At 53.4% G+C, this 11,335-nt stretch overlaps 1 long non-coding RNA gene across 1 annotated transcript; it reads left to right on the forward strand.

Moving 5' to 3' along the window:
• Nucleotides 1–260: 260 nt before the first annotated feature.
• LOC119563988 lies at nt 261–10,636 on the forward strand. The gene is made up of 3 exons (XR_005222833.2): nt 261–1,097; nt 5,745–5,929; nt 10,439–10,636. It is a non-coding gene; the product is annotated as an uncharacterized LOC119563988 (long non-coding RNA).
• Nucleotides 10,637–11,335: the final 699 nt, after the last annotated feature.

The raw sequence follows: 11,335 nt of genomic DNA on the forward strand, positions 1-11,335 counted from the left end.
GCCGGGCCAGCCCCCTTGCCAGTGATGAGTGGCCATTACAGACCACAGTCTGCCCCAGTAAAAGGGGGCTAGATGATGACTGGCAGTAGCCATTGGGGCAAGGGGGACATAGTGGGTTGGAGGTTCCCCTGGTAGGGGAGACTCAGAGAGTGGGGGTACTGCTGTGGGCAGAAGCCCAAGGTGAAGGGTACTGGTGTTTGGGAGGGACATGGTGGACCTGATGCAGAAGAGACACTGCCCAACAGGGGGTGCTCTATGAGCTGGAATGGAGCTAATTCCCAGATGACCAGCAGGAGGCGCTGTGGCAGTGAGTGTGTAATCTGCTCCACCCACCTACCCCCAAAGCAACGCTTTTGGCAGCTGAAAAACAATTTTATTAACACCCTGAAACTTTGGAGGAAAACTGTCCTGGGCTTGCTGAAAATTTTCATGGGAACAGATCTGATTTCCCAACCAGCTCCGGAGTTGAGCTCTTTTGAAAAATCAGATTTCAGGGGAAGGTGCTGGCCACTTGACGGTCTAGGCCTGCGTGACTTGGAAATTGTATTCCTCTCTGCCCTAGACTCCTGCCTGCAAAGTGGGGCTAAGAAGACATCCCTGCCTCACTGGGGTATTGTCATACATTAATGTAACACTTGTCAGCGACTGTAGTGATGGGAGCCATAGCAAAGCTAAGACACATATTTAGAGCTAAGATCATAGATTTTTCTTTGTCACAGAAACCACCCTAAGCGGAAGGACTAACACACTATGGTTAATTCTCTTAGTCACTCACTTCACTGAGGACAAGGCTCACCCACGCATTTTTAAGGATATATGAGGCCCCATTTCCAGCAGTATTTGCACCAGGTGCTTCTGTACAAAAATGGATTTGCTGCTGAGTCATCCTGTTATCAGATGCTTGAAGTATCAGCACTGAGTCATAGCAGCTGGTGGATTCTGTTCACTCCAGCCAGGCTATTAAGCAGTCAGGGTGTCTCTCAAGACCAGAGGGAATTATGATCTGGACCATGCATGAGAAAACTTTAGGAAGAGCTAAATTGGGAGGAAGTTTAGGCTGAAGTTTCTGTTGCGCCGTTATCAGAGTGACCAAGAGGGTAAGTTTGGACTGTAGAGAGTATGCACTCTGTTCAGAGCAATGTGGGTTCCTTACCTGTGAATGTACCCAGATCCACCCTTGCTCCCCCAAACCAGCAGCCAGAGTACATAAGGTGCCTCTCAGGAGCAGAGAGAGACTGCCACCTTTCTGCCTCCTGATTCTGGGCTGCTCTGGGGGGCCAGTGTGACTCCTGGTGTAAGTCAGGGTATGTCTTCACTGCAGAGTTAACCTGAGGTCATACGTGGGTGTTGCCCCAAGAAGCGTGTAACCTGCCTGCTGTCCACACCCAAAGCCCTCTCACCCGAGTGTGGTGGAGCTTTGAACCCAGGCTAGCTGGCCCGGCTGGGGTGGGTTATTGGAGCCTGGGTGTTGCTTTCACTGTGAGGACACAGGCTAAATCACTAGAGAGCTGAGTGTCCTCCAGTGCCTTCCCACAATTCCCCCCGTGCACCCAGAAGGACAGACAAGTTCTTACAATTCACTGGAGAAGAACCATAAATTGGCTCAGCTCAGTGCAGCCCTGAGCACTATGGGAGGCGCCCCACAAACAGGGGCGCAGCACCAGTGCGGGCCCAGTAACTCAGACAGGGCTGTGCAGTGTGGCTGCTCTCATTCAGCCCAGGCTAACCTGGGTGCCAACCGCCTGGGCTAACTCGGCAGCGTAGACATATCCTTAGAGCAGAGGTGGGCAAACTATGGCTTGCCGGCCACATCCAGCCCCCAGGACCGTCCTGCCCAGCCCGTGAGCCCCTGGCCGGGCAGGCTTGCCCCCAGCCTCTCCCCCGCAGCCTCAACTCGCTGCTCTGGCCATGCAGCAGGGCTGCGAGCTCCTGCTGCTCTGAGCAGCATGGTAAGGGGATGGAGGTGGGGGGAGTTGGATAAGGGGCAGGAGGTCTTGGGGGGCAGTCAGGGGACAGGGAGCAGGAATGGGGCTGAGGGTCCTGGGAGGGGGGGTGGTTGGGACGGGGAGCAGGGGGTTTGGGATAGGGGCAGGAGTGTGGATGGGGCAGGAGTGTGGATAGGGGTCGGGGCAGTCAGGGGACAGGGAGCGGGGGGGTGGGGTCCCGGGGCAGGGGTCCTGGGAGGGAGTGATCAGGGGACAAGGAGCAGGGGTGGTAGGATGGGTTGGGAGTTCTGAGGGGGGGGAATCAGGGGCGGGAAGTGGGAGGGGGCGGCTAGGGGGCAGGGTCCAGGCTGTTTGGGGAGGCACAGCCTTTCCGGCCCTCCATAAAGTTTCGCAACCACGCTGTGGCCCTCGGGTCAAAAAGTTTGCCCACCCATGCCTTTGAGCCACCTAGGGGCTGCTCTAACTTATGGCAGCCTCCCCACAGCTGCCTATGAGCTGCTCTGCAACTCAGAATGGCAGAGGATTCCAATTATTCCCTCATCCTTCCCCCCGCCCACCCCGAATGTTCCCATATCCGCAGGGGGCAACGTAGTGTCATGAACGTCCCTGCACCTGGGAACACTGTAGGGACCACTTCACCCTTTTGCAGTGCTGGGGTTGTGTCCAGGGGCTGCAGTGGTTGTGTGAGGGGGAATCTGTCTATTTTCCTGCCATTAAGCCAGGGGGCTTTTGCGGGGAAGCAGCCATCAGTACATGCTGCCCATCTGAATATCATCTAACCACTCCCTGCCAAAACACATAGTTTTCCTGAGGATCACACTATGGGTGCTGTGAGAAAGCAGGGAATCCACGCTGATCTCATTTGTCTGACTGACGCTCATTATAGCTCCCAACAAAGGGGAGAAACAGTTCATCCCTCTTTTTCTCCTCTTGTTCTTTGGTCCATTGCCTTTGCTCCCCCACCTTCTGTGTGACAGTCTCTGGTCCCCTTCTGCCCGGGGAGGGCTGTGTAGAGAACATCTGGTGCATAAATATCCACTTATCCATGTGGCAGCCTTGCAGAAGCCACCTCCCATCCTTGCAGTGCGGGCGGCGGGGTTAACAAGCTGCTCAGAACCATCCTCAAGGCCTGGCTCCCTTTGCATCCAGGCCTGCAAATCTCCCCCGGAGGTCAGGGCCCCCGGGTAGCCATCTCACAGGGCTTAAAGCCATGCAAATGACCTGGCAGGGGGAAGAGAGGGGCTTCAGTGGTGGTGTAGCCGTGTTGGTCCCAGGATATTAGAAGACAAAGTGGAGGAGGTCCTGACGAAGAGCTCTGCGTAGCTCGAAAGCTTAGAATCATAGAATATCAGGGTTGGAAGGGACCTCAGGAGGTCATCTAGTCCAACCCCCTGCTCAAAGCAGGACCAATCCCCAACTAAATCATCCCAGCCAGGGCTTTGTCAAGCCTGACCTTAAAAACATCTAAGGAAGGAGATTCCACCACCTCCCTAGGTAACGCATTCCAGTGTTTCACCACCCTCCCAGCGAAAAAGTTTTTCCTAATATCCAACCTAAACCTCCCCCACTGCAACTTGAGACCATTACTCCTTGTTCTGTCATCTGCTACCACTGAGAACAGTCTAGATCCATCCTCTTTGGAACCCCCTTTCAGGTAGTTGAAAGCAGCTATCAAATCCCCCCTCATTCGTCTCTTCCTCAGACTAAACAATCCCAGTTCCCTCAGCCTCTCCTCATAAGTCATGTGTTCCAGTCCCCTAATCATTTTTGTTGCCCTCCGCTGGACATTTTCCAATTTTTCCACATCCTTCTTGTAGTGTGGGGCCCAAAACTGGACACAGTACTCCAGATGAGGCCTCACCAATGTCGAATAGAGGGGAACGAGCTTCTCTATCTCGCCAGCAGAAGTTGGTGCAGGAACAGATATGACCTCACCCTCCTTGTCTCTGTGGCGGGGTCAGCAGTCCCTCTCCTGACTGGGGCACTGTGGTCCGGATACTCAATTCCCCTGTCCCTGTGTTTGGGGCAGGAACAGAGCTGGGGTGAGGCCGGCAAAGGACGCTTTAAGTCACTGGCCGTATTCAGAGACAGCTGGAGTGGCTGCTCGGTTCTATGTCCCATAACTCTGGCCACGTCTCCTCCTTGCCCCAGACCTCAGGGCTGGGAGAGGGACTGATCTACAGCTAGCCCTGCCTGGGGTATTTTCAGGGGCATTGCTTTATGCTGCCCGAGAATCGTCCCCCGGGTGGGCACTAGGCAGCACAGGCTATGGTAGAGCCCTCGAGAGAAGACGGGGTCCAGTAGAGTAGCTAGGGGGGGAGCAGGGCAGCGGCCGCTCCCCCACAGAGCACAAGTGGTGCCGTTTTCATGTATTGGCGCTCTGGGTCTTCGGCAGCCGGTCACGCGGCACTCTGGGGTCCGCCTGCATCCAACAGCCTCAATAAAGAATTCCCTTTATGTCATTACAGCAGACTCCCCTCTCTTTCTTACTACGTGAGACACCAAGGGTATGTCTACAGGGCATTGTGGAGCCCGCCGGAGTGAGCCTCCCAGCCCAGGTCTACGCGCTCGGGGTAGCAGGCTCACGCGAGCAGTAGCTGTAGAGACAGGCTTTGAATTTGTGGCTCGCACTGGAGCTTGGGCTTTGAAGCTTAAGTTTGCATGCCTATCTGTGCCTCAATCACACCTCAATCTGCAGCATGGCCATACCCTCTGGGGTATGAAATTCATCCCTGCTGGGGAGGAGCATGTCTCAGGGGGTATTTCTACCAGCAGTCAGGAGGTCTGATCGCAGCACACATGGGCAGAGCTGAGTTAGCTTTGATTTAGAATACAGGCGGTGGCATAGGCTAGCCACGACCTACACCGCCTGCTGCATTCACTCCTCCTGATCGCTGTGTCCACAACCCTCACAGGCAGTGCTCCTCCCCAGAAGGGGTGCATTTACCCAGCCTTCCAGAGAAGCCTCTGTACGCCGAGGGCCGTTCATGCATGAAGCAGATTCTGGAAGGGGGACTGAAGCTCCGTTTTGAACCATATTCAAAAGAGACCTAGCCCAGCATTAAAAGGGTAAAGTGGCTCTAGCAAGAGGCCCAGCAATTTATACAATTAGCACGAAGCCTTGAATGCCAGAGACCTGATTCCTGCTCTGAGCAAAAGTCTGTGGCTCCAGGCAGGCCGGGATTAATGCCCCATCCTCCACTCTCTGGGGTGAGTCAAAGCCGTTAGGAGCCGGTATCCTCACGTGAGGAGCTGAAACGCCGCACCATGAACTATTGGAGACTCCAGGCCTGGAGAGCCTCCCCAGCCAATCGCATCGCTCCTTTTCTCCAGCCTCATTTATCCTCCTGGTTTTTTTCTTTGTTTGTTTTTGGTGTGCAAAACCAGTCAGGATTTACCCTAAAAGTGTAAGTTTTTCAGTGAAATGATCTTTTCTTTAAAAGGGGAATAAATGCAAACCTAACCGCCTCCCCACCGCACCCCGGGCCTACTTTCCAGTCGCACTGGGCCTGATTTTCACCGACACTGGTTGGATGTTCACACGGACATCTGGGGAGCTGCGGAAAAGCACCGCTTCCAAGGATACCACGCGGGTGGGCATGTTACTGCTTATTGATCTAGTGTCGATTTGTTGTTGCTGTGTTTTCTCGCGTGGATGCTGTGTCCCCTTTTCCCTCCATCCCTTCTTTCAGACACTAGTAAGTGGGGAAGTATTGCCTAGTAAGGGCAGCCAGGGAAGATATTTCGTTTGCCCAGGTTTCTGACCCGCCGACCTGCCGCCAGCAGCGGCCTGAGCAGCAGCCTTGTGTTTCCATATCCAGAGATGGGAACGTGAAGCCCCAGTGAGTCCCCTCGTGGAGAGCAGCTGTCGGCACCGAGCATGCTGGCTCCTAGAAGCCTGTGCGACAGCCCTGCCCTGCTGCTGGTGTCACGCTCTGTCCCTCCACACGGCCTAGCCTCATGCGATCTGATGCCTGTGCCAGGTGGGTGTCCCATCATACATGGATAAAGCTTGGGGGCTGGTTTCCCCAGCAAGCATCTTGCCTCTTGCTTGGACATCAACCCTGCTGCTGCTGCAGCTCTGGTTACTTCCCCACGCGCTGGGGACTCGAGCCCTGAGTAGGGCAAGCCAGGCTGATGGCAGATCCAGGACAACTCCCCATCGCCACGGTGACATAGCAACTGGAATGGTCCTGCTACGGCTCTTCCTTGTGGGCACCCCCACCCCTCGCTCCCGGGGCCCTCAGAGCCACTTGGCGGCTTTGAGAGCCAGAATCAGTGCCGGATTCTGCAGCGCTCCAGGGAATGGCCAGATACCTCTGTGAGTAGGTACGGCTGGCCACAGACCTTGATGCCACGGAGCTGGGGCTCAATATGCCCCCCCTCCGCCCTCTCCCATCTCCTCTTTGGGATTCAGGAGCGGGACAGCAGCTTCCCTTCTTGTTCACGTAGCACAGAGAAGTGAAGTCCTGTCTTCTGTCTCCCTCTAGGCAGCATGGGCGGTGATGGAGAGCCAGAGAGAACCCCAGCCTCCGTCTGTGTCCCGCAGCCTCAAGAATGAATCCCCTTTGTATTCAGTACCACAGAATCCTGCCCGCTCTCCTTGCACCCCATTCAGCAAGAGGCGATCCTGGCTGGTGGGCTGGGCCTCAGGGCTGGCCCTTCTACCGCTCCTGCTGGGCTCTGGTTTCTTGGGTAAATACCTGCTAGGAGCAGCAGCTGGGCAGGAGAGAGACCCCCAGCGCTTGGGCTGCCCCTTTTTCACGCAGCCCTCACCCCTTGTGCTCAGCACTGGGGCTTAAGTTAAGCCTTGCCCAAAGCGCAGGTGTTTCCACTAGTGGCTGAACCAGCCCCTAACCCTGGCCGGTCGCTGACGGAAGCGCAGCAACCTCCTGCCATATTGTCGGCAAATAGGGTCACCTCGGGGGCGCTGCCCTCCTAAAGACGCCCAGATGGTGCCACCTTCTCGGGATCACCGCCTGTCTTCCCTCTCTGCTCATCCTGCAGGGCGACTGGCTGCGAGTGGGGCAGTGGTGGCTTTGCTGGGGCAGGGACAGTCTTTCATTTGGGCTTCAAAAGAGTCCAGAGAACACACACAACTGCCGGCCTCAGCAATAAAGTAACGTTTAGCTCAGTGCAGCATCCTGCAGGCTCCCCTGGGGAGAAGCAATATATGCTGTAGGGGGGGTGTAATCCGGAGTCAGGACTCGTGGGTTCTGTATGCAGCTCTGGGAGGGGAAGGTGACCTAGTGGCTACAGCAGTGGACTGTGCGAGGCAGGGAGGGAGTGGGCAGAAGTCAAGGCTCGTGCACTAAATTTCTAGCTCTGCCACTGACTTGCTGTTTCACCTTGAGAATGATCTGTAGGGTCTGAGGCCTGGACTACACTAGATAATTATATTGCCATAGCAGTGTCAGTCAGGGGTGTGAAAGAACCACATCCCCCAGTGCTGTAGCTATGTGTCCAGATTAACTAGAGGGATTGAACAGGGTTTAACTCTTTCCGCACTGGGCCGGAATAGAGGTTTTGAACTGTCATGATCAGGCACCATTGTGCTAGGAGCTGTCCAAACATAGGCCCGGTGCCAAAGAGCTGACAGTCTACCCAGATAAAAGGTAGGAGGGGAAACAGAGGCACAGAGAGAGGACATGACACATCCAGCAACTCCGTGGTAGAAACAGGAGCCGAACTCAGCTCTACTTACGTCCAGCCCAATGTCCCACCCGCTAGCCCATGCTGCTGCTGCAGACCACCCGCCTACCCACGGGACATCAGCTCCGCAGCCCCTGACCCTGCAATGGCACACACGCAGATCTGTGGGTGCAGGGGTCCACCCACATGGATGCAGTGCAGGATCAGGGCCAGTGTGTGGTGTAAGGGGACACTGTTCAGCTAGCCACCCCCCCCCCCCAAGGGCTGGTGTCTGCTGCCCAGATCCTTAACAGCTCATCAGAGGATTGGTAAGATCTTAATGAGGAGCCCTGCTGCGCCATTGTTTGCGGGGGTGGCTTGTGTTTGAATGCTGGCTGCTTTTGAGGCTTTCCGTGCTGGAGCTCCTACTCGCTCCCTTCTCCATCTGTGTCCTGTAAGGCTTCCAAGGTGTTTAACGGGGCCCCGTGTTTTTCATTTTAACAATCCCAGCAAGCTTCAATCTGCGTGGCCCGCAGTGGTCCCTCTCCCACCATTGTTGCCTCTGGGGTTGCAAAGGATCAGCTCTCAATCTCCGCAGTCCTGGGCCCCTGTGGGGAAGGTGCTTGTCCTAGACCACGCAGTGGACCCTGAGGTCTATTCATGACCAGAGGCGTTTGGCTTCCAGTGCAGGATGAGACATGCCCAGCCCAGCGACGGGAATTAATTTGCAGTATTGTGAGCAGCCGTAAAGAACGTTCTCCTGGCATTTCCCTGTTTGTGTCTTCACTCCACTAGCTCAGGACAGCTCCCCGTGGGGGAATAACAACCCTTAGAGCTCTACCCCAGTCTGGGCAACTCCTAGCTAGCAACCTGATCCAACATCCCTTGAAAGGTTCCAAAGGGGATGGAGCTCGGCTGTTCTCAGTGGTGGCAGATGACAGAACAGGGAGCAATGGTCTCAAGTTGCAGTGAGGGGAGGTCTAGGTTGGATATTAGGAAAAACTCTTTCACTAGGAGGGTGGTGAAGCACTGGAATGGGTTCCCTAGGGAGGTGGTGGAATCTCCATCCTTAGAGGTTTTTAAGGCCCAGCTTGACAAAGCCCTGGCTGGGATGATTTAGTTGGGGTTGGTCCTGCTTTGAGCAGGGGGTTGGACTAGATGACCACCTGAGGTCTCTTTCATAGAAGATTAGGGTTGGAAGTCTCTCATTGACAGCACTGGGCACTGAATCAGACCCTGGGAATGCAGCCACAGAAGGACCCACCTAATTATATTCCGGGTCCATTGCAAAGTTATCTTTAAAGCCTAAAGGGGATAGGGGTCAGCGAGCTCAGAGACCACATATCTCCATGCCCTGCTCAGCAGGACATTGGGGCAGATGGGGCTCAGGTTTCAACTCCTAAAGGTTGGGACAGGTTGGAATCATAAAGTCCGGAAGGCACAGAATCCTCATGCCAGTCTCTGGCTATTAGCATGAGACCTTCATGGGGACAGATTACCCCACATCAGCCTGTGTGTGGGTCTGGTGCTTTCCTCTGAGACATCTGGTGCTGGCCGCTGATGGAGGTAGTATACTGGGCTAGATAGAGCTTGGCTGTGATCCAGTCTGTATATTCCTCTGGACAGGGCGTTCTCCGGCCATCATCTCCCTTGGGCAGAGTCACACACCTGCCTCCCTCCCTTATGGGGGGTTTTCCAGGCTGCAGTTCCCGGCCTTCACTGTAATGTCCCCAGCAAGCCAGACTGTCTAGACAGGTCAGCGTCTGCATTTTGCGTTCTATTTAGAGGGTTTAACCAGCTGTAGTTGCCAGCAGTCACAAGTTACCATACAGCCCTTTCTAAGCAAGAGCGGCAAAGAGTCCTGTGGCACAGATCCAGACTAACACGGCTACCCCTCTGAAGCTTTCTAAGCAAGCACATTTATTCTTAAGGTCAAAGCATAACAGAGAAAACGTATCAAAACAATACAAAAAGCTACATGCATGCTAATAAGCTTAGCAGAGATCACCCCCAACTCCAACAGGGGCCCCAGTAGGAGTCAGCCCTACACGGGATTTTTCTGCAGCGATAGGGTGACCAGACAGCAAGTATGAAAAATCGGGACAGAGTGTGGGGGGTAATAGGCGCCCAAATAATAAAAAGCCCCGAATATCAGGACTGTCCCTATAAAATCGGGACATCTGGTCACCCTATGCAGTGATGAGTTCCTTACAGCCTTAGCTGAGAACTAGCACCCCCGAATGAGTCACTTTCCTTTATACAGCTTGAGCCTTTGTTCTTGAGATGCTGGGAACAGGTCATCAGCAGACAGTGCTCCTCTCCTTGGGGTGTAGCTTCCAAAGGCTGGGTTTTGCATAACCGCAGGTGGGGAATTTGCATTTGAGGGGTGACATGCAAGCCCGGCCCACCATAATACATAAACCTTTCATGTAATACAATGGACTCCAAAGCTACTTAAACCTAACTCAATGTGGTCTCCCAAGGATATGGCAGGAAATTGTCCTATCTCTCCCAAAGGCCACAGAGAGCAAAACCCACCGGTTTCTACAGGTGTTTCCCCTTTGTGATGTTGCACTCTATATGATTTTATAAAAATATGCTAATGAGTGAATATAATATAACTGGAATATGCTTCATGCAAAAGGACTCTTGTAAGGTATCATTACAAAGATTATAATCTACCTAGTGTGGTCATCCTAGTTGTATAAATATATCACTCTTGTATCTGAAACTAGAAATATGAAATATAACTCTGAGGGCCTATTGTAATTATGCAAAGTGTGGGCCATTAATGGTGGTTTGGAATCTTGATGGCTCCCATGAGCCAGGACAATTGACTGTGGATGGCTGTTTCCTTGCAGGCCTTCCTGTGAGTCAAGCTGGAAGGAATGAAGGCTTGGGAGTCTTACAGTGATATCATGTCACCTGAATGGGAATCCATCCATCTGGTGCTTTTCCATTGAGGAGGGGTGGGAACCCAGAGAGACAAAGGATTCCCGCCTTATGCAAAAGATATATAAGTGGGTGGAACAGAAAAAAGGAGGCAAGCATCATGAGAAATCCCCAAGCTACCACCTGAGCTGGAACAAGAGCTATACCAGGGCAAAGGATTGGGCCCAGACTAGGAAGGCGTCCAGTCTGTGAAAGAAACTTATTGAAACATCTCTGAGGGTGAGATTTTATCTGTATTCAGTTTTATAACTGTACTAGACTTAGACTTGTGTGTTTTATTATATTTTGCTTGGTAATTCACTTTGTTCTGTCTGTTACTACCTGGAACCACTTAAATCCTACTTTCTGTAGTTAATAAAATCATTTTTTACTTATTAATTAACCCAGAGTATGTATTAATACCAGGGGAGGGGGCAAACAGCTGTGCATATCTCTCTATCAGTGTTATAGAGGGCAAACAATTTATGAGTTTACCCTGTATAAGCTTTATACAGGGTAAAACGGATTTATTCGGGGTTTGGACCCCATTGGGAGTTGGGCATCTGAGTGTCAAAGACAGGAATGCTTCTTAAGTTGCTTTCAGCTAAGTCTGCAGCTTTGGGGCACGCGGCTCAGACCCTGGGTCTGTGTTGGAGCAGACGGGTGTGTCTGGCTCGGCCAGACAGGGTGCTGGAGTCCCAGGCCGGCAGGGAAAGCAGGGGCAGAAGTAGTCTTGGCACATCAGGTGGCAGCTTCCAAGGAGGTTTCTGTGAGCCAGCCCATCACAGTCTTGATGCTGCTCACCTGAATGCCAAAGATTAGTGTCT

This window comes from Chelonia mydas, chromosome 19 (genome assembly GCF_015237465.2).
Source record: "Chelonia mydas isolate rCheMyd1 chromosome 19, rCheMyd1.pri.v2, whole genome shotgun sequence".
Lineage (NCBI taxonomy): Eukaryota > Metazoa > Chordata > Testudines > Cheloniidae > Chelonia > Chelonia mydas.